This window comes from Eptesicus fuscus, chromosome 10 (assembly GCF_027574615.1).
Source record: "Eptesicus fuscus isolate TK198812 chromosome 10, DD_ASM_mEF_20220401, whole genome shotgun sequence".
NCBI lineage: Eukaryota > Metazoa > Chordata > Mammalia > Chiroptera > Vespertilionidae > Eptesicus > Eptesicus fuscus.
This window is the reverse complement of record NC_072482.1, coordinates 40,071,124-40,094,684: the sequence shown is the minus strand read 5'-3', so window position 1 is coordinate 40,094,684 and position 23,561 is coordinate 40,071,124. Positions and strand designations below refer to the sequence as shown.

At 39.9% G+C, this 23,561-nt stretch overlaps 1 long non-coding RNA gene across 3 annotated transcripts in view; it reads right to left on the bottom strand.

Moving 5' to 3' along the window:
• Positions 1 to 1,015: 1,015 nt before the first annotated feature.
• Positions 1,016 to 23,561, bottom strand: part of LOC114227446 (uncharacterized) — a 48,312-nt gene continuing 25,766 nt past the window's right edge. For all 3 annotated transcript variants that reach the window (XR_008557230.1, XR_008557231.1, XR_003613597.2), the window contains 2 exons: positions 2,491 to 2,559; positions 1,016 to 1,089 (listed from right to left, as the gene is read on the bottom strand). This is a non-coding gene — a long non-coding RNA (uncharacterized LOC114227446). The remainder of the gene's footprint in view (positions 1,090 to 2,490; positions 2,560 to 23,561) is intronic.

Here is a 23,561-nt window from a genome sequence, read left to right as displayed (position 1 = left end):
CACAGTGGTTTAGGATTTTTCTTCTATATAAAGTAGGTGTTTTTAATTATTTAGTAACAATATTTCATATATTGTAGGGAAAACTTCAAAGTAACAAAAACATCAATATTTATTCAGCCATTTTTGAATCATGAAAATTTGACTTTGACAGAAAACTTTGTAAGAATATATTTACTTATTCAAATTTTATTTTACTTGATTAAGATAATCTACTTAAAAGTTTATGTGTTTCCTTTATCAGACAACTGATTTGAACAAAACAGAAAAGATTCTATCTTAATTTATTTCTACATTGATGCATTATGGACCAATTTCATAACCATATTATGATTTAAATGTGGAGATGATATCACTAAACTTTTGTAATATTCTGGAAGTTAATGTGAGGTCTCTAGCATGAAAGAGAAACAAAAAAAAAATGCACAAGGAGGGGCAAAAATTAGCCATTTAAGCAGCATATCCAATTACTGTCAGCTTTCCATATGAATTCTCGAATGACAGCATTATGTGAGAGAAAAGAGGTTGTTAATCAACTAATACAAACACACATTATGAATGAGTTAGAGAATATACATGCTTAAAGGATGAAAGCAGTGTTTATCATCCTTAGGCACAGCAACAGCTAAATACTGTGCACAGGTTTCTCTTAGCCCTTGTCTGGAGCCTTGCATTTCAATAGAGGGGTGATGAAAGAAGGAAGGGGAGGTTCAGGTGGTCTCCTGGCAACAGGTAATGGGGTCAAGTATCCCTGGTAGCAGAAGACACAGATGGATTTAGGTAGCCCTATCTAAAAGCGACACTGTTACAACGTGTATCATTTATACTTCAAGCCATTACAAACCAATTAACAGCCATGCAGCACCTCGCCCAAAGTGCAGAAGTGTCATGTGTAATCAGTGCTCAAAAGCTGCCACATTTGTTTCCGATCTGTTCTGTCCTCATCCCCAGTTCTCAGCCATAACATCAAATGTCCTCTGAACCTTCAGATTTTCCCCTAAGGCTCTTATTTGACTTGCCTGGTTTGATGCTTCTTGCTGGTCCATAATGTCTCACACAGGAACTCCTATTTTAGTTCTGACCACATGGAACCTAAAGAAGGACATTGGCCATTAGATAGTGTCCTGGCCAGGTCAACGTATTCCTTCCTAGCTCCAAATCTCACCCTCCCACACTGTAACATGCTGTAAAATGACTGCTTAGAATTTCCCTGAGAACAGTTGCTATTGCAGTTCAAGAATAGCTCAACATTCAACTGTTTAGTTCATTTGTTTTCTAATACAAATTTTGACAAGGCACACCTGTCTTGATGATGTTTCTGAGACTGTTGTAAACCCACATTCTCACACATATGAAAATATTTCATGACCTGTAAATTCCAAGGGAAACAAATTAACTCTCCATAATTATACATAAATAATTCGTTGGGTGGTTTATGTTTTAATGAGAAATAGTTGTGGCTTAGTGCATCATTCCAAGATAATACAGTCATAACAGCCTGTTTTAATAAATGAAAAGATTCCAAATTTACATTTGAAAAGTTATATTAAAAATTAGAGTCACCCTTTTATAAAACTTGTCATTACTGATGGCAAGTTTAGCACTCTTAGGAGCAATATTGGTAATTTTCTAATTCAGTTTTCTTATTTTATATATACAATAGGAAGGTTCATGGTAGGCATGAATTTGAAAAGGAAAAATAAACTAGTTACTACTTTCTTCTCAACACCTGGGAATACAATAGAGTATTTAGGGAAAATGTATTTTAGAACCCTGACCATTTAATTCAAATGGTCATTAAATACCATTTATTTCAAATAATATATGTAATATATTAACATAGCATATTAACATTTGACTCATCTCCCAAATGGGAAGACTAAATCAAATAAATATCTAACCATTGTTCTAGAGTAGGTTACTATCAAGTGATGAGAGTGGAATTGCGTGTATAAAATTAAGAAACAGAGGGTAGCCTGGACAGTGTGGCTCAGTGGTTGAGCGTTGACCTATGAGCCAGGAGGTATTGGTTCAATTCCCAGTCAGGACATATGTGAGGGTTGCTGGCTTGCTCCCAAGTGTGGGGCATGTAGGAGGCAGCTGATCAATGATTCTCTCTCATCATTGATGTTTCTATCTCTCTCTCCCTCTCCCTTCCTCTCTGGAATCAATTAAAAAAGAAATAGAGGGTAACTTCTCAATTTTACAAGTAAGTAAGTTTAACTAAATGTTGCAATAAGTATAAGCTAAGTTATAGTGGGAGATTCTCAGAAATTTCAAGCTCACAGGGCTTTAGATCTAACTTGAAAGACATATATTTTCATTCACAGAGTAACTTCCTCCCTCTAGAAGGGCAAATTTTAAAAAAATCACTAATAAAAATAAAAATTGATAGGAAAATAATTCATTGTTGGCTTGTTGTTTTTTTTAAATAGATATTCCTTCTAAGAAACTAAATAAAAAGGAAAGTACACTGGCAACAGTTGAACTAACCTGAGTATCTCTCAAATCACTGTGACCTTTGACAAGTGAAATGACCTCTTTGACACTCAGTCTCCTTATCTGTTAAAAGAGAAAACAATTCTGATCTAATGAATTAATAATAAAAAGTCTCCTGTCCATAGGATACTTCTGTACCTTCCCTGCATACCCACATTGTGCACATAATCTTTTAGGGGATGATCTTCTCTGTTAGACCACATGTGCTTAAACCACAGAAGCTCTGTATTGTGTAGATACCCCACGAGCCTGTATAATTTATGGCACATAGGAAGAACTTAATAAAAACAAGTTGGATAAGTTAATTCATATAGCACAAAAGTTGAAAATTTTTGAAAGATAATATATGAGTGATGGAAGAGCCATATTTCATATTATTAGGAGTAGTAAAGCAAATCCTCTGTTCAACAGCACACATGCCAATTTTATGAAATATAAATTATTTTATTCAGTTAGATAATACAAAACTAAGTTGAACTTTTTCCCCATGAGATTTCTAAGAATGAGTTCAAGAGGGATATTTTCAGTGATGGGCACATGAAACTAATAGCCTTTGGGCATCTCATAGTAGTTTTATTTTTAAAGCTATCAGCAGTCAAACATCAAAAAGGAAGTCAGACTCTTTATTACAAATCAGCAAATCAGAGACTTCTCTTCATCAGTGCCAAGCCCAGACATCTTTAGATTGGTCTTCCTGAGGAGATTGAAATTCATTCATAGAGTGAACCCTCAAGCCATTTAGCATCCTAATAATGATTTATTCACTTCATACAGTTTATTAAAAAACTAGTGGCCTGGGGCACAAAATTCGTGCATGGGGCCGGGGGGGGGGTGTCCCTCAGCCCAGCCTGCACCCTCTCCAATGTGGGACCCCTCGAGGGATGTCCAATCCCAGTGGGATCAGGCCTAAATGGACAGTCGGACATCCCTCTCACAATCTCAGACTGCTGGCTCCCAACCACTCACCTGCCTGCCTGCCTGATTGCCCCTAACCACTTCTGCCTGCCAGCCTGATCACCCCTTAACCACTCCCCTGCCAGCCTTATCAATGCCTAACTGCTCCCCTGCTGGCCTGATTGCCCCTAACTGCCCTCCCCTGCTGGCCTGGTCACCCCTAACTGCCCTCCCCTGCTGGCCTGGTGGCCCCCAACTGCCCTCCTTACAGGCCCGGTCATCCCTAACTGCCCTCCCCTGCAGGCCTGTTGCCCCCCAACTGCCCTCCCCTGCAGGCCTGGTCTCCCCCCCCCCCAATTGTCCTCCCCTGCAGGCCCGGTCACCCCCAACTACCCTCCTCTGCCAGCCCAGTCACCCCTAACTGCCCTCCCCTGCAGGTCTGATTGCCCCCAACAGCCCTCACCTGCTAGCCTGATCATCCACAACTGCCCTCCCCTGTCGGCCATCTTGTGGCAGCCATCTTGTGTCCACATGGTGGTGGCCATCTTTGACCACATGGGTGCAGCCATCTTATGTGTTGGAGTGATGGTCAATTTGCATATTTCCTCTTTATTATATAGGATGGCAGTGTAGCTAATTCATTAAGCTTAATGTTTATCTGTTCTGCACTTGAAGTTATGTGTTACATTTGAAGGTTTAGAAATATAAAATGTATACATAACTGCTTAAAAATGGGTTAGTTCAGCTGAAAATTCAGCAACTTTTCATAGAGGCTAGTATTCCATAAAAGCGTCTTCCTGATAAGGTATAGTTAATTCTTTTTCAAACAAAATTTGTAATTTTTAATGTAAAAATATTTTTAAGATTTTCAAATTAAATTCCTTGTATAGATATATAAATCAGGTCATTTGGTATTCTGAGACTTTCCCCTGCACATGGCACACTCAGAGAGGCATGTGTTCTCCAGAAAAAAAGATAATCATAAATATCTGGCTTTTCAGTGGTATTTTTTTCACCATAATACATGAAGGGAGTAGTCCAGGGACTTCAATGAATATAAAAATATGAATTTTTATGTGAACTATTGGAATCCCTCATTTAATAAAAGCTTAGTGAAGTGTGAAATATGTAAATATGTTGATTTTCCATCTCTCCCAAATTTTCTAAAGAAGCACTTATAAACTTGATTGCCTTTAAAAACAAAATGAAATCCTTCTATAGGTCTATAGGAGGGGTCCTCAAACTTTTTAAACAGGGGGCCAGTTCACTGTCCCTCAGACCATTGGAGGGCCGGACTATAGTTTTAAAAAATCTATGAACAAACTCCTATGCACACTGCACATATCTTATTTTGAAGTAAAAAAACAAAATGGCAAAAACACCCGCATGTGGCCCGCGGGCCATAGTTTGAGGATGCCTGGTCTATAGTTTGATGTATTCCCAAGTTAAACTTTTATTATTTTTTTTTATTTTGTACGCACTGTGGCTGTGAACCTAACTCACTTATTATGAGGCCCATTGAAAAGAACCTGTGGTCATTCTGACATTTATGTTGCAAGTCCTTAAGCCTCTTTGTATGGAGATGTTAAATGTGACTCAACCCACAGAGACAGATTGAGAACAATTCCACTCAAAGGCAGAGAAAAAGACCAGAGACTTGCAAAGTGTATGAGTGTGATCCATGCAGCAGAGTTTATTAGAGCCATAGGTTTAGTTTCCAGAACATTCATGTCAACAGGTCATGCATTTTTTATATAGATTTATATAATCTAGAAAATACATTTTTTCCCCCTCACAAGAAACTAGAAATCAAGTTCTCGGAACAATCTTGCTATCTGTATTGCCTAATGTATTCAGTTGACAAAGTGCTGACTGCAAGCTTTATCTAAACACAAAAACACATCGTATTTTTGTATTAAAAATGATTTCTAGGTTCCTTTTTCAAAACCACCCAGTACCTGGTATTTCTCTTCTTAGAATTTCTTAAATCAATGGCCTACATTCATTATCACAGGATAACTGAATGTCTTAAAAGGCACTTGAATTACCTTGGAGGTTACTATCCTATCTAATAATAGACAAATATGCAAATTGACCATACCTCCGACACACCCACAAGCCACGCCCACAAGCCACGCCCACCATACAATCAGAGCGAGTATGCAAATTAACCCAAACCAAGATGGCTACAGCCACAGAGAGCAAGGTTTCCTAGGTAACAGAGGAAGCCAAGCTTTCTGCCAGCAGTTGCAGGCCTAAGCCTCCACTCAAGCTACAAAGTTTCAATTATAGAAGGTAAACAAATTCAAACAAATGGCGGCAGAATGGAGCTTGAGAGAGCAGGCCAGGGTTGCCGCCGGCAACAGGGGAGGCAAAGCTTTCTGCACACCCTGGCCGGGCCCACCCGCTTAAGGCAACAAAGTTTCAATTATAACCCCAACACAAATGGCCTTGGAGGGAGCCCCAGGCTTGGCTCCGCTCCAGGCTACAAAGTTTCAATTGTAGAAGGAAAATAAATTCCAGATACCAGGGCCTCTGCTAGGGTTGCCAGGGGGCGTGGCCCGCCTGCAAACCACCACAGGCCCCTCACTCAGGCCGCCCCATGCCCCAAGGGAACTCCACCCTGATCAGGGACACCCTTCAGGGCAAACCAGCTGGCCCCACCCCTGTACCAGGCCTCTATCCTATCTAATAAAAGAGTAATATGCAGATTGATCATCACTGCAACACACAATATAGCTGCCCCCATGTGGTCAAAGATCCTGCCCCCATGTGGACACAAGATGGCCACCACAAGATGGCCAGCAGGAGAGGGCAGTTGGGAGGCACCCGGCCTGCAAGGGAGGGCAGTTGGGAGGCACCCTGCCTGCAAGGGAGGGCAGTTGAGAGGGACCAAGCCTGCAAGGGAGGGCAGTTGGAGGTGATCAACCCTGCAGGAGAGGGCAGTTAGGGGTGACCAGGCTGGCAGAGGAGGGATGTTGGGGGCAAACAGGCTGGCAGCAGAGTGGTTAGGGGGTGATCAGGCTGGCAGGCAGAAGTGGTTAGGGGCAATCAGGAAGGCAGGCAGGCAAGCAGTTGGGAGCCAGCAGTCCTGGATTGTGAGAGGGATCCCATATTGGAGAGGGTACAGGCTGGGCTGAGGGACAACTCCCCTCTGTGCAAGAATTTCGTGCACCGGGCCTCTAGTCTATAATAATAAAAGCGTAATATGCTAATTAGACCAGGAAGCCGAACAACCTTCCAGACATCATTCTGGACATCCTTCTGGACTAAGCCGTGGTGGGTGGGGGGTCAAGGCAGAGGCAGTTAGGGGCGATCAGGCAGACATGCAGAGTGGTTAGGGGGTGATCAGGCTGGCAGGCAGAAGCAGTTAGGGGCAATCAGGAAGGCAGGCAGGCAAGCAGTTGGAAGCCAGCAGTCCTGGATTGTGAGAGAAATGTCCGACTGCTCTTTAGGCCCGATCCCACCGAGATCGGGCCTAAACGGGCAGTTGGACATCCCTCGAGGGGCCCCAGATTGGACAGAGTACAGGCTGGGCTGAGGGACAACCCCCCTCCGTGCACGAATTTTGTGCACCAGGCCTCTAGTTTATTATAAGAGTTGTCATCTTTTTATGTTTATAAAGGTTTCAAGGTGACATAATAAAGAATACATTCAAGAAAATTGTCAATATAGGAAAAATACTATGTGGAAAAGAAATATAGACAAACCTACATCAATATAACATTACAACTGACATTAAATGTGACTCTATTTTATCTGGTATGGCTACAGCAAAAATGAAATATAAATAATATTGTAATTGTTGGATAAGAAAATTTGTTTCTGCAATCAGTTAGAAGACAATTTACTCAGAAGTGACTTTTATAAGAAAACTAGAGGCCTGGTGCACAAAATTCGGCACTCAGGGGGGTCCCTCAGCCCGGCCTGTGCCCTCTCACAGTCTGGCAGTCAGACATGTTTAGCTCTGCCATGGAAGCAGGAGAGGCTCCCGCCACTGCCACTGCGCTCACCAGCCATGAGCCCAGCTCAGGGCTTCTGGCTGAGCAGCACTCCCCCTGTGGGAGCACACTGACCACCAGGGGGCAGCTCCTGTGTCAAGCATCTGCTTCCTGGTGGTCAGTGCACGTCATAGCAACCAGTCATTCTACCATTTGTTTGATTTGCATATTAGCCTTTTATTATATAGGATAATTATAATGGTTTTATAAAGAGGATTATGAAACAATAAAAACATTTATGGAGGACATGCAAAATTATTTTCTCATGAAACCATTTCTTAATTTGGCCCTTAAGAATATTATATCAGCACTGGCCAGTTTGGCTCAGTGGATAGAGCGTCTGCCTGTGGACTGAAGGGTCCCAGGTTTGATTCCAGTAAAGGGCTGGATCCCCAGTGGGGGCATGCTGGAGACAGCCAATCAATGATTCTCTCTCATCATTCATGTTTCTCCCTATCTTTCCCTCCCCCTTCCTCTCTGAAATCAATAAAAATTAAAAAAATAAAAATAAATAAAATAAAAAAGATCCTTGACTTAATCACATCCATGGAGTCCCTTTAAGAATAAATTATAACAAAGGTAGCATGAAAGCTTTTTTCCATCAGGCATTTTGTGAGGATGTGGAGAAAGAGCATACGGGTTGTTGGTTCAATGTACTGACATATGCATTCTTTGATCTATAGCTAGAGGACTACAGACCACTTTAGCCACATGTATAAGATCTTTTGGATGCTTTAAAAATGTAGTTGTTGAGTTCCAAACCAGAAAAATTGCTTCAGAATTTTTGATGGTAAGATCCTCAAATTGATATTTTTGGGTTATTATTTTAGATTAAAAATTTAATACAACAACACAATTAACATTTTTAGTGTAAAATTTTGTGACTATTTACACACAAATCCACATATTAAGCAAACATTTCAAGTCTTTCTTTTATCCACTACATTTGCTTATCATTGATTACATTACTTTATTGTGTCAAACTTTACTGTGCATCAGAATCACATAGAGGACCTTTTAAAACACACACTGTTGTTCTTCACCTCTAACATCTCTGATTTAGCAGATCTGGGGAATGCTTGAGAATTTCTATTTCTGACATGTTCCAGGTGCTGTTGCTGCTGCTGGTCTGGGAGGCACACTGAGAACCACAGGACTAGAGCAATAGTTTTCAACCTTCACTGGGCGAACAATCACCCTGGGAATTGAAAGGAAAGAGAGAGAGAGAGAGAGAGAGAGAGAGAGAGAGAGAGAGAGAGAGAGAGAGAGAGAGAAAGAGAGAAAGAAAGAAAGAAAGAAAGAAAGAAAGAAAGAAAGAAAGAAAGAAGACAAGAAAGAAGGAAAGAAAGAAAGAGAAGGAAAGAAAGAAGGGAGGGAGGGAAGGAGGGAGGCAGGGAAGAAGGGAGGGAGGGAGGGAGGGAGGCAGGGAAGAAGGGAGGGAGGGAGGAAGGAAGGAAGGAAATAATACCTAGGCTCCATTGCTTTAGAGAAAATTACTTACTTGCTCTGTAATAGATACCAGACATATAGTTTTTCAACAACTCCCTATGTGTCCTGGCCGGGTGGCTCAGTTGGTTGGAGCATAATCCTGCACAAAAAGGTTATAGGTTCCATCCCTGGTCAGGGTGCAACTGATCTATGTTTCTCTTTTACATCTCTCCCCATACTCTCTCTCTAAAAATCAATAAAAATATATCCTTGGGTGAGGATTAAAACAAAAACAAAAAGAACTCCCCACATGATTGTAATATGCAGCCAAGGTTGAGAAGTGCTGCCATAATGGAAAGGATGGATATCATTCCTTGTAGTAATTTTTTCCAAAGTATACATTGGCCGGACTTTTGAGAGGAACCAAGGAATCAAGAGTATTGATAATTCTGGCCATAAGGAGCATTAAGTATTTCCATTTTAGCACATTATTCCTGGGGAAAAAAATCTCATTGTATCCACTATATTGAGGAGGAAATTGATGCACATGCTATTAATTAAAATCCCAAAGAACATGATTGAAATTAATCAGAGGTGGGGGCAGAAAACAAAATTATTCCTATCTGATTCTATAACCCATAGTTTGTGATTCATACTTTGAAGATCAGATGGTCGTGGGGGGCATATTGTCTTATTCCCCACATGCCAATTTTACAAGGTCATGGACACTGAAGTACCATGAGGAAAACTTTGGATCTATTCAAGCACCAGATAATATACTAGTTTTCTCCCCACAGTTATTCACCATTAAGTATGGGAAACATTATTTCAGCCTGGAAAAAAATGGAAGAGTAGATGTTATAATTGACCATCTGGGCTATAGTATTGCTCCAGTGGGATATCTGATTTTGAATAATATTGCATGCAGATGGGCTGGCCAAGGAGTAATGAATCCCTAATAATTTAGAGCAAAGTCTATTCTTTTCTCTGGGGGTAGCTTCTGCAGTGAAAGAATATGCTCTTAGGATGTATTATTTTCCAACATTGCTTTTGGTGACAAGATATAAAACATTAACATATGAAAAATTCACAGCCTTTTCCCCTCTCCCCAAACAAAATAAGTTTTATTTATTGTCCTCTCTGAGTATTCTTTTAATTCCTATATATACACAAATGTTAGTTTTGTCTTAACTACTTCTGCATTTTTTTCATTTAAATATGTTTTTATTGGTTTTAGAGAGAGAGGAAGGAAGAGAGAAACATCCATGTGAGAGAGAAACACCCATCAGTTGCCTTCCACACACACACCACAACTGGGGGTCAAACCTCCAACCTGGGTATGTGCCCTGACTAAGAATTGAACTCACCACCTTTTGGTGTACAGGACAATGCTCCAATCAACTGAGCCTCATTGGCCAGGGCTACTTCTGCATTCTAATTATGCAAACCACAGTAGGCTTGAAGGGCAAATTTGAGATAGCCTAAGGGGCTATCCAACACTATTAGAAAAGGGGATATTGCAAATGGATAGAGAACACACACACACACACACACACACACACACACACACACACACACAAAACTAATGAGAAAAAAATAAAAACAGCCTTTGGTATATTGCTTACATTAATGGCCTGATTCTTCTCTACTGCCTACATTGCATTTAGCACTAACTTCCACTCTGCCTTTTGGTTCTGTCATGTGGCATGTTTTGGCCAATAAGGTGTTAGCATATGTAATAAAAACAAAAACTTGAAAAGCATATGTGTAATTGGCTTGGTTTTCTTGCCCTATGCCATCACCACAAAAAGAACATGCCTGGGTGACACTGTTAAGATCACTCTAGATCAGTGATGGGCAACCTTTTGAGCTTGGTGTGTCAAACTTCGCCAAAAAACTGAGCATAACTCGGGTAGTGTGTCACTTTGAGGAAAAAACATTATTTCGCGATATTTATAGTTTAAATAACATAAATGTATAATTGTTATATATAATTGTATTTAATAAACCAAAAACTAAATATTTAACTTACCTGCTTAGTGACTTCTTTGTTCATCCATCAGTCAGTTTCTTTTGTTGGTCTTGATATTATTTAGCTTGTGTGGGGTGCCGTGAACTAAGATAAGTGAGGGGGAGGGGGAATTCTTTAACTAACCTGCCTATTAGTGACTTTTTTGTTGCTGAATTTCATTGGCTAAATCTTCAATTGAAGGTTGGTTATTTGTACACTTCAGGCCCAAGCAAGCGCTACTAACTTCATCTGTCAATCTGTTTCTTTTGTTGGTTTTGATATTATTTATTATTTTTTTTATAAATATATTTTTTATTGATTTTTACAGAGAGGAAGAGAGAGGGATAGAGAGCTGGAAACATCGATGAGAGAGAAACATCGATCAGCTGCCTCTTGCACACCCCCCACTGGGGATGTGCCCGCAACCAAGGTACATGCCCTTGACCGGAATCGAACCTGGGACCCTTGAGTCCGCAGGCCGATGCTCTATCCACTGAGCCAAACCGGTTTCGGCGGTTTTGATATTATTTAACGCTGAGAATAAGGCCTCACAAAAGTATGTAGAGGGAAAAATTGTGAGTAAAGCCATTGCTATATTTTTCAGGGTGCTAAAAGTGTCTGGTAGTCGGTTCCAGGCACTCCAAATTTCCTGTTCGTAGTGGCACTCCTCTTGATTCTCCAAGTGGCACCTTTCCAGATTCTCAAGATTTGACCTCAAGTTGACAAACACCTGAGCCCAGATACTGTCTTGAAATTCTGCAAGTTGCATCTCCAAATCATCAATTTGCATCCATTGGAAACCATTTAATTCCAAACTACTGTAGACTACTACATCAGGATACTTAATTATTTTTATGGTCTGTTCTAGACTTCTAAATTGACTAAACTGGTCAAGTAATGAGTCTAAAACATGCTGGTACTTCATATGCAAGAGTTCCATTTCATTTTGTACAGCTGCACTGGCCTTCTCAAAATACTTTGTTACTCGAGGAAAATACTTATAAGTTTTAGTTTCTACATCTCGCTGGAAAATTTTAACTTTACTTTCAAAAGCTTTTATGTATCCAAACATAACGTCAATCCTTTTGCCAAAACCTTGTAACTTTAAGTTCAGTTCATTAATATGAACAGAGAGATCTGTAAAAAACATCAGGGTGTTGACCCACTTATCATCATTAAGCTGAGGAAAGTTTCCCAGATCCTTATCGTCAAGAAATACCTTAATTTCTTCAAAGCACTTCACAAAGCACTCAAGAACTTTGCCTTGGCTCAGCCATATTACATTATTGTACATCAGCAGTCCACTGTAGGTGGAATCAACCTCCAGTAAAAGTGCCGAAAATTCTTGCTTGTGAAGGGGGCGAGCAGCTGTTAAATTAACTATTTTTGTAACAACTGACATTAAGTCATTTAAGTCGGTGAATCCTGCCTTGGCACATAAAGCCTCCTGATAAATAATACAATGAAAAGGCACAATCGGATGTCCAATAGCTTCTGTAAACAATTTGACAAATCCGACTTTTTTCCCCACCATATTTGGTGCCCCATCTGTAGTCACTGACACAACTTTAGAGATATCAATGCTTAGGTCACAAAATGTTTGTGTAACAACCTTACATATTTCGCTTCCTGATTTACTTGTTGACACTGATACTAACTTTATCAACTCTTCTCTCATTGTGAGACCATCAGAATATCGACCGATAATGGCCAACTGAGCATGTGATGTGACATCAGTAGTTTCATCAAGAGAGATCAAAAAATATTTACACTTCCTTATGTCTCTCTTTAATTGATGTTGTACGTTTGTGTTCAGTCTCATTATTCGGTCTTTTATGATATTTCTACTGAGTGGTAACTCAGATATTCTCTTAATAATTGCATCTTTATTCTGCATATCGTGAAATAGAACTGGTGCACATCTTAGGAGAGTTTCTTTAATAAATTATCCCTCACTGAGCGCTTTTCCATGCTGAGCTATAGAGTGAGCAATGCTCAAACTTGCAGATGTTAAATTTGTAGAGCCTTTCATAAATTTAAGGATGGAATTAGATTGGCTCTTATAAAGGTGTAGCTGCCTTGAAATGTATTCCTTCCTTTCATCCTCACTTTTTTCCAAGAGCTGGGAATGATTAGTTTCAAAATGTCTATTTATATTCCACGTTCTGCTTACTACCGTTTCAGTACATAGAACGCAAAATGATCTGCCACTTTTTTCTATAAAGCCATACATCTCGGTTCATGTCTCTTGAAAGGGTCGGCCACTGCTACTATCACTTCCTTTACTTAACCTTAGTTTTTTATTTTTTGGGTTCTCCATCAGGGGGGCAGTGACAGAAGATAGAATTATAGATAGCTTGTTAGGCCTGCAGGCAATTAGGGGTTAACTAGCCTAACTAACCACAAAATGGTGCATATAACTGTCTTTTAGGAAAGGGCAGGGTTAATAAGCAGAAATAGGGGTTAATAAGGATGCACAACAGTAATAGTGGTGAAATGGAGTCTGCACTATGGAGCAAGATGGTGTTCCTTATGTGAATTAAAATAGCTGCCGCTATTTCTAATGGCTGGAAATGGCACCCATAGCACACCACAAACCCTAGCCTCTCCCAGCCTCCCCCTCACTTATCTCAGTAATGATGCATTAGAAATCCATGACACCCCAGAACAGTAGATAATGGTTGCTGTGGTTAACTGTTATTTGGTTACTGGTAATGGCAGGGCCCCCAGAGATGCGTCCCCCGCTGCTGCATTCCGCTGCTCCCTGCTCTGCCGGTGGAAGTGAGGGCAAAGATCCCGGCTTAACCGGAAGTCCCAGAACTAGACGCTCTGTGCCAGACTTCTGTTGTTTTGGCCTACAGACCTCCGGCACAGAGTGTCTAATAGGGGAGGATGAAACATTTGCGACTAGAGTCTTGGAGTTAGAGTCTAACTCCAAGACTCTAGTCGCAAATGTTTCATCCTCCGGAGCAGCAAATGTTTCATCCTCGGCATGCGGCTGCCTCAGCGGCCGTGTGTCATCAGAAATGACTACGTGTGTCAGTGCTGACACGCGTGTCATAGGTTCGCCATCACTGCTCTAGATCAATCAATAGGCAGCTGATTCCAGCTTGTGAACAAGTCCCACCAAGATCAGCAGAGCTGCCTAGCAAACCTATAGTAAACCACAGATGCATGTGCCAGCACAGTCCAAAGCAAATAAAGCCTTCAGTTTAGTGAGCTAAAAATATTTATTGTTTATATGCCTGAGGTTTGGAGGTTGTTGCTTTGAAACATTATTAAAACAACTAGAGGCCCCATGCACGAAATTCATGCACCGGGGTTGGGGTTCCCTCAGCCCAGCATGCAACTTCTCTCAATCTGGGACCCCTTGGGGGATGTCTGACTGCACGTTTAGGACCAATCCCTGTGCAATCCACGACCGCTGGCTCTTAACTGCTTGTCTGCCTGCCTGCCTGCCTGATCGCCCCTAACCACTCACCTGCCTGCCTGATCACCCCTAACCACTTGTCTGCCTGCCTCATTGCCCCTAACCACTCTGCCTGCTTGCCTCATCACCCCTAACTGCTCGCCCCTAACTGCTTGCCTGCCTGCCTGACCACCCCTAACCACTCGCCTGCCTGCCTGATCATCCCTAACTGTTTGCCTGCCTGCCCAATTGCCCCTAACTGCCTCTGCCTCGGCCTCTGCTGCTGTGGCTTCATCCAGAAGGACATCAGGAAGGACATTCAGAAGGTCGTTCAGCTGTCCGGTCTAACTAGCATATTATGCTTTTATTATTATAGATAGGTAACTGATACACAGCTTGAACATTAAACACTTAAGTTTGAGAAAATTTAAGAGAAGAAAGAACAAAGTTGGAAAAGTATTTTGTAGCTAATTGTCATTAGAGAAAGAACAGTCACAAGAAATTGATTCTTAAGAAGAATCTGTTAAACATTATTTAACAGATTTTAGGTAAATTTTATATTTCTTTCCAGTTAATATTGGTTGTCATATTTGAATTTCATCACTTATAACTTAGCTGAGTTTAGCCTCAACACTAAAAAGAAGCAGACCCAAACTTTTATGGATTATATTTAATATAAATCTATGTAATGAGAAAAATATTCAGGAAACTCCACTCCAGATTAAGATCATTGTCAAGATGTATTTGAAATACCTAGGAACTAGGCACATAATTATATATATATATATATATATATATATATATATATATATATATATATATATATATATTTTGCTTCATGCAAAAAAATGAAACTAGATCACCAACTTACACCATACACAAAAATAAACTCAAAATGGATAAAGGACTTAAACATAAGACAGGAAACCATAAAAATACTAGAGGAATCCAAAGGCAGAGAAATCTCAGACTTATGCTGAAGCAATTTCTTTACCGCTCCTAGGGCAATGGAAGCTAAAGAGAAAATAAACAAATGTGACTATATCAAAATAAAAAGCTTTTTACAGAAAAAGAAACCATCAACAAAACAACAAGAAAGCCCACCGTATGGGAGAACATATTTGCAAATGTTATCACTGATAAAGGTTTAATCTCCAACATCTACAGGCAACTTATACAACTTAATAAAAGGAAGATAAATAATCCAAAAAAATATGGCCAATGGACCTAAATAGAATCTTTTCGAAAGAAGACAGAAGGAAGGCCAAGAGACATATGAAAACATGCTCAAAGTCACTAATTATCCGAGAGATGCAAATCAAAACACAATGCGGTACCATCTCACACCTGTCAGAATGGCTATCATCAACAAATCAACAAACGACAAGTGTTGGCGAGGATGCAGAGAAAAAGGAACCCTTGTGCACTGCTGGTGGGAATGCAGACTGGTGCAGCCACTGTGGAGAACAGTATGGAGTTTCCTCAAAAACCTAAAAATGGAACTCCCATTTGACCCAGTAATCCCACTTCTAGGAATATATCCCAAGAAACTAGAAACACCAATCAGAAAGGATATATGCACCCCTATATTCATAGCAGCATAATTCACCATAGCTAAGATTTGGAAACAGCCTAAATGCCCATCAGCAGATGAGTGGGTTAGAAAACTATGGTACATCTACACAATGGAATACTACACTGCTATAAAAAAGAAGGAATTCTTACCATTTGCAGCAGCATGGATGCACCTGGAGAGCATTATGTTAAGTGAAATAAGCCAGTCAATGAAAGAAAAATACCACATGATCTCACTCATTTATGGAAAATAAAGGACATTATAACCTGATGAACAAAAAGATAGATACAGAGGCAGTAAAGCACCGAACAGACTGTCAAATTACATCGGGAAGGCTGGGTAGTGTTGGGGAGGGGGGGAAAGAGATCAACCAAAGGACTTGTATGCATGCATATAAGCACAAGCAATGGACACAAGACACTGGCGGGGGGGGCGGGGAGGAGGGATGAGGGCATGTGACAGGGGGTAGGGGAGGCTGGGGGAAGGTCAATGGGGAAAAAAAAGGAGATATATGTAGTACTATATGTAATACTTTAAACAATAGAAAAAAAAATAAATAAATAAAATTTAAAAAAGCTAGTATGCATTACTCTAGACAAATAAGCAGGTTTGATATGAAAATATACTTTTACAAAGTCTATTTGTGCTTAATTGATTGAGTTAATAGAATTCTAAATTACTCACAGAATATAAATTAATAAAATGAGAATAAGTCCTGATCGGTTTGGATTAGTGATTAGAGCATCCACACAAGAACCAAAGGGTTGAGGGTTCGATTTCTGGTCAAGAGCAAGTACCTGGGTTGCAGGTTCCTGGTGGGGTCATGTGTGGGAAGCAACTGATCGATGTGTCTTTCTCACATTGATTCCCCCCCCTCCTTTCCACTCTCTCTCTAGAAATCAGTAGAAAAAATATCCTCGGTTGAGGATTAAAAAAAAGGAAAGAGTGAATAAATCTGCCAAATACCCAGGTCTTTAAGCCCAAACTATTTTTATAAAAAATAAAGTTGCTGTCAATAAAACAGGTATAGCAAGTTAATATTCTACATCTATCTGAATGAGCTCTCACTTGAATTGACATTTTTAGTAAGTATTTTGACTAAATCATGCTAAGTTATCCCTATTTTGACAAAAAGAAACAGTTTTCTTGGATATATTTTTCTAAAAGTTTTCTTAAAAACATAATTAAGGAACAAGTAAATGCCATTTTCACCTATAAAGTTGAAAGTTTTTAACAAGATAAACTCAGCTCTGAAAGATGTAATATAGCCACAAATGCTGATGGATGGGAGAATAATTTGATGCATTAATTCTTAGAGATAATTTGAAAACTATATATTAAAATTTAAAAGATGATTAAATTAAAATGTACATATATATTATTGAATTACTTCATTTATTTATTTTTTAAAATGTGTTTTTATTTATTTCAGAGAGAGGAATGGAAAGGGAGAGAGATAGAAACATCAATGATGAAAGAGAATAATCCATCTGCTGCGTCCTGCACACCCCCTACTGGGAATTCAGCCTGCAACCTGGGCATGTGCCCTGTCTGGAATTCAAAACATGACTCCCTGGTTCATGCGTCAATGCTCAACCATTGAGCAACACCAGGTGACCTGGAATATATTTTAGAACATTAAAAACCACATACCATATGAACCATGGTAAAAATATATATAAATTCAACATCATTAGCTTTTTATTAATTAAATCAGTCTAATTTTTTTTTCTCATTGCCTGGGAACAAATTCTATATCATTTGCTTTTCACATGTGACATGCTCTAAAATGTACAATAAATAAATATATAAATAAATAAAACATTCTAAAACATACTAAGTTTTTAAAAAAATGTATGTTTGGTGAGAAAGCAATGAGATGTTTATGTGTTCTAAGATCTGAAGCATATTTTTTCTAAATTTTGCTTACTCAGGTCTCATTATAGAGTTTTATGTCAAATTTCATGTAAAAGATTTCTATTTTAATATTTGAAAAAAGTTCAATTTTTTATTATAACAGTAATATAATTGTGAAAAATTCAAACATATTAGAAAGTATAAAGGGGAAGTAAAAAAAATCATGATGTGGTCAATCCAGAAATAATCACTGTTGATACTTTTGTTATATATTTTGCAAGGTTTTATCTATGCATAGAAATCTAACCTAATAATACCCAAACATGCAAATTGACCGCACCTTCGCTACACCCACAGCCAATCAGAACGAACAAGATGGCGGTTAATTTGCATATGCGGGTGCTGAGCAGCCTGAGTCCTGTAAACGTCCTCCAGACCCAGGCCGCTCAGAGCCTGTAGGCCTGCGCTTAGGTCCTGAGCAGCCTGGGTCCCATAAACATCCTCCGGACCCAGGTGGGATCGCTTAGGTCCTGAGCCGCGGGGACCCCAGAACTCCCCCTGGCCACTGGGAGCCTTGGTGGGCGGGAACATTCCCGCATCATAGCGACGCGGGAATGTTTCCGCCCCCAAACACTTGCAGCAGTCTGGAGTCTGGGACCTAAGTCACTCAGAGCCTGTAGGCCCGCGCTTAGGTCCTGAGTGGCAGGGGCCCCAGAACGCCCCCTGGCCACTGGGAGCCTTGGTGGGCGGGAACATTCCCGCCCCCAAACACTTGCAGCAGTCTGGGGTCTGGGACCTAAAGCCGCTCAGAGCCTGTAGGCCCGCGCTTAGGTCCTGAGTGGCAGGGGCCCCAGAACGCCCCCTGGCCACTGGGAGCCTTGGTGGGGCGGGAACATTCCCGTGTCGCCATAGCGACGCGGGAATGTTTCCGCCCCCAAACACTTGCAGCAGTCTGGGGTCTGGGACCTAAGTCACTCAGAGCCTGTAGGCCCGCGCTTAGGTCCTGAGTGGCAGGGGCCCCAGAACGCCCCCTGGCCACTGGGAGCCTTGGCGGGGTGGGAACATTCCCGTGTCGCCAAAGCGACACGGGAATGTTCCCGCCCCCAAACACTTGCAGCAGTCTGGGGTCTGGGAAATATCCTTCAGACCCAAGCCTCTCAGATCCTGTAGGCCTGCGCTTAGGTCCTGAGCAGCCTGGGTCCCATAAACATCCTCCGGACCCAGGCGGATCAGAACCTGTAGGCCCACGCTTAGGTCCTGAGCGGCAGGGTCCCAGAATGCCCCCTGGCCACTTGGAGCCTAAGGGTGCAGGCGCCAAGGGGCTGGGTCCCGCAAACATCCTCAGGACCCAGGCCAGTCCAAGCCTGTAGGCCCCTTGCTTAGGTCCTGAGTGGCAGGGTTCCCAGAACACCCCCTGGCCACTTTGAGCCTATAGGTGCAGGAGCCAAGGGGCTGGGGGCGGGGCGGGGTGGAAACATCCCCTGTCACCATAGTGCCCTCAGCCGCTTGGGAATGCTCCAGCACCAAGAGGCAGTTTGGGTCCACGCCCCCAGCCTGGCGCACATGATGGGGGGCTGGCTGCTGGCCTCTGGGGTGTGTGGAGACCCTTGGGGGCCACCACTGCGTGCGGCCCAGGGGTCCCTGCATGCCCCCCAGCCTGGTGCCCATGGTCAGGGCTCATACAGGAGGCAACCAATCAAAGTGTCCCTCTCACATTGATGTTTCTCTCTGTCTCTCCCTCTCTCTTCCACACTCTAAAAATCAATGGGAACATACCCTCAGGTGAGGATTAAAAAAAAAAAAAAGCATATCCTATGAAAGACACATCTTGAAAATGCCTAAAGAAAGTTGTCATTTTTTCTTGGTGAAGGGACTGGAGTCCGTGTTGATGAAAACACCTTCGTGGCTGTGGTGACTGGTAGTGGCTGCAGCAGTGGGGTGATGGGGCCGGTGCCTTCCCCTGATCAGCCCAGTTGCCTCCCACAAAGGAGAGTGGGGAGCGGGCCTAAGCCATCAGTAGGTCATCCCCTGAGGGCACCCAGTATGTGAGAGGGGGCAGGTTGGGCTGAGGGACCCCCAACCCCAGTGCACGAATTTCGTGCACCGGGCCCCTAGTTTATGTATATAAAATCATACCAAATGACTGTAGATATTTAGACTGTTTATGACTTCAGCATACTGTGAATTTCCATGTTAAAAATTATAAAGAATGATGATTTAAACATTTAAAAATATTAATGGCTACATAGTGTTCCTTTGTAAGGAAGTATAATTTTTAAATTATTCCTATAATTATATATAAAGTTGTCTTTTTTATTGTTGTATTACTATTATAAACAACACTGAGGTGTATAAAATTTTATAGACTACTATATTTTTAAAGACTGAAAATAATCAAGAAACATTTTTGTGAAGAGTACAGAAATAATTAAGGACATGATAAATTGACCTCAATTGAAAAAACATCTTGGGGGATTATTGTGTACACATGTGAGTGTGTGTGTGTGTGTGTGTGTGTGTGTGTGTGTGTGTGTATACAGTGGGAAGAGGGTTCTGAGAACTTATAGTAAGGGAAGTAAGCATCTCCTTTTCCTACAGCTTTTTTTTTTTTTTTTTGTACTATTGAAATCTACTAAAGATGAACATTATAGAGTCCCTCAATGGGTAAACAATGATTGCAAAACTATCACATATAACTTCAGAAGTTGTTCATGGAACAAAATACATTCACTGCTTGGCTTTGCTGAAAACATGATGCTGTATGAATGGAGTAGATGCCAAGCCCCATAGCCACCATTAAGCACTAGTTGATGCAGTTGCACCCTTCCCAATCAAAGACAGCTTTCTTTAGTCACTGTTCATTATCAGTTCCTTGAGTCCTTTCAAAGAGCAGAACCTACAGGGATAATTGTACTGGTCAGGAGAAAAGGCGTATTAATGCTGGCAAGTACATGGAGTAATATTCTTTGTTTGGGAAAATAAAGCATAACAATTTTGAGATATTTTCACTACTAGAGAATTTGTAAAGAATAGAGACATCCCCTTCTTGTGCCTTTGATCTTCAACTGCCCAATACCAAGGAGCAATAGTAGTGTCTCAGTTGTTGCTCGATATTCCACAGTAAGCCGTTTCCCTAAAATCCAAAGGATTCACTGCAATATTAATAATGGTTTGTTGTTTTCTTCACTATTCACATATATTTTATATTGATATGCTTCTTGGGAGATTTAATAATTTTAAAGAGCATCATATCTCCATTTCTAACAGCTACTTGTGATCATATTGTCTGATTCCCCCATCTTACCTAAGAAACTTTTAATTAAACAAACAAAACAAATAAACAAACATTGTATTTCTGAGAACAATCAATATCTTTTAACTTATAGAGATACTTTTTCTGAGCTGATTTGTTTAGAACCACAGTTAATAAAGTTAAACTAATTTTATCAAGCCAATGTCTACTTGTTTTATAGTTCAATGTTTTCAATCAATCCATGTGCAATTTGACTTAAACAACTTACAATACTAAATATTTCTTAAATTATTTTATTCCATTAAAACACTTTTTGATTTATAGTCACTATTTTTAATAGCTCTCCAGATCTTCCTAGACAATTTCCAAGAATAAATTAGAGACTCACACAAACCTAAATTTGCCCAAGAGAACAAGCAAATAACTATCAAATGTGGTAATAAAGATTCTCAGAAAAAAATAACATTCTTAAAGACAAAGATAAGACAATTTGGTCACAGAGTGCAGTGCAGTTTAACAATATAACTTTGAATAATCATTATTGTCAAAATATTGCTGTTTTATAACTCTAAGATCTTTTCTCTGTCATCTTCACATTTTCCCATTCCTCTACATCAGGCATTCAAACATGAACAATTAAGTTTGCTCTCAATAGCTAGAATAAAGACTATATTTTGAACTGATAAAACTCAAGTTAACTTGCAGTTACTCTGAATTTATTGTTTACAAGATATTTTCAAATATTTATTGCTCCAAATTAAAAAGAAGGAATTGTGACTTAAATACAATCTACATTTCTTATTCATATACTGTTATTGTTTTTAAATAGTTCCCTTTTGGTTAGACATTTCCTAGAATAATGTAGGAGCCACGATGCACTGCTGTTGAGCGCATAGACTTATGTAACAATTCTGGACAGCAATCTTGTGGAACTTTGTCAAAGTAAATATATATGTACCATGGGGCACAGATATCCTCCTGAGTATAGACTCAAACAAATTCTCAAACAAGTTCCTCAGCAGACATTTGGCAGAATGTTCACTGTTGCATCATATTTGATGTCAGGGATTTGGAAGCCACCAACCTTCTGCTATCACCAGAGAGCTATATAAGTACGGTGTCATGGATGCAACATGGAGAATTATGAATCAGTTGAAATAAGTGTGATCCTTAAAATCATAAAAATATGCATATATAATTTTTAAAATATAGTGCTGACTGACAAAAAAGTAAAATGAGTATTAAACATGACCTGATTTCTATAAATTGAAAATATGACCATATAAAATAAGCATACCAAACTTGTAAGAACAGAAACAAAAATTTACATATATTAAATCTTATCTAATAATAGACAAACATGTAAATTGACCATACCTCCACTATGCCCACCAGCCAATCAGGAGTGATATGCAAATTAACCCAACAAAGATGGTTTCTTAAACTCTAATGGAACAACCTATTATCATCTTAGCTGGAGGAACCAAAAGAGGGGTAACTGGGGCAAATAGGGCCCCTGTAAAATTAGAGAAAATTTCAGAATCATGAAAGCCATTCATTTGGGGCATAAACTAAGTGCTTAGCTGGCCTTTAACCAGGCTTTGAAACCAGCTAGTAGCTAAACTGAGACCTGAGCTATTTCCCACTGCAAGCTTAATGGTCTCAGTTTCAGCCCAACCAAGACAACTGCCCGCTAAAACAAACAAACAAAAACTAGCAAATAAACACACAACAACAATAATAACAAATTCAATTCTATTAGGGCAGTATAACAGGATCAAAGTCTGCATAACATAATATTCAAAATGTCCAGGATAAAATCCAAAATTCCTAAACATATGAAAAGCCAGGAAAATTTTAACCCAATCTCAAAGAAAAAGATAATCAATAGATATCAAACTCAAAATGGCCCTAAGTTGGGGATTATTAAAAAAGGACTTTTTAATATGTTTTTTGAGAGAGGAAGGGTGATGGATAGGGAGATAGAAACATCGATGAGAGCGAAACATTGATGCAAGGCTCCTACTAGCAATCAAACCTGCAACCTGAGCATTGCCCTCACCTGGAATCAAACCTGTGACCTCTTGGTTCTTGGGTTGATGCTAAACCACTGAACCACACTCGCTGGGCAGAACTTTAATTTTTGAGAAATAAATGAAGAGTATTAGAAATGAATTAATATAAATAATATTCATATAGTATCTTAATTTATTTAAAATGTACATTATTGTTTGCAGCCAAAGCTATAACATTGTTTTATATAATAATTATAGGTGTAATACATATAACACCTGTAACATAAGAGTGATGGGGTGGTGAATCTGTATGGTTGGAGAGCTTCTATGTTTAATATAAAGTATTATGATATTAAATATTATGTGAAAAATTAAGGCTTTATTTTTACTCTAGAGCAAGCAATAAAAAATGGCACAGAGGGGTATAGTCAAAAAAGCCAATAAATATATAAAAATGGCACTAAAATAGTAATTGAATAATTCATAACAAAGCAAGAAAGGAAAAACAGAAGAACAAAGTCAGGGAAGACAACAAAAAACAAATGACAAATCATACATTAAATATTAGACAGAATGCTCTAATTAGAAATCACAGGTAATAATAGATAAAATAAGCCACAC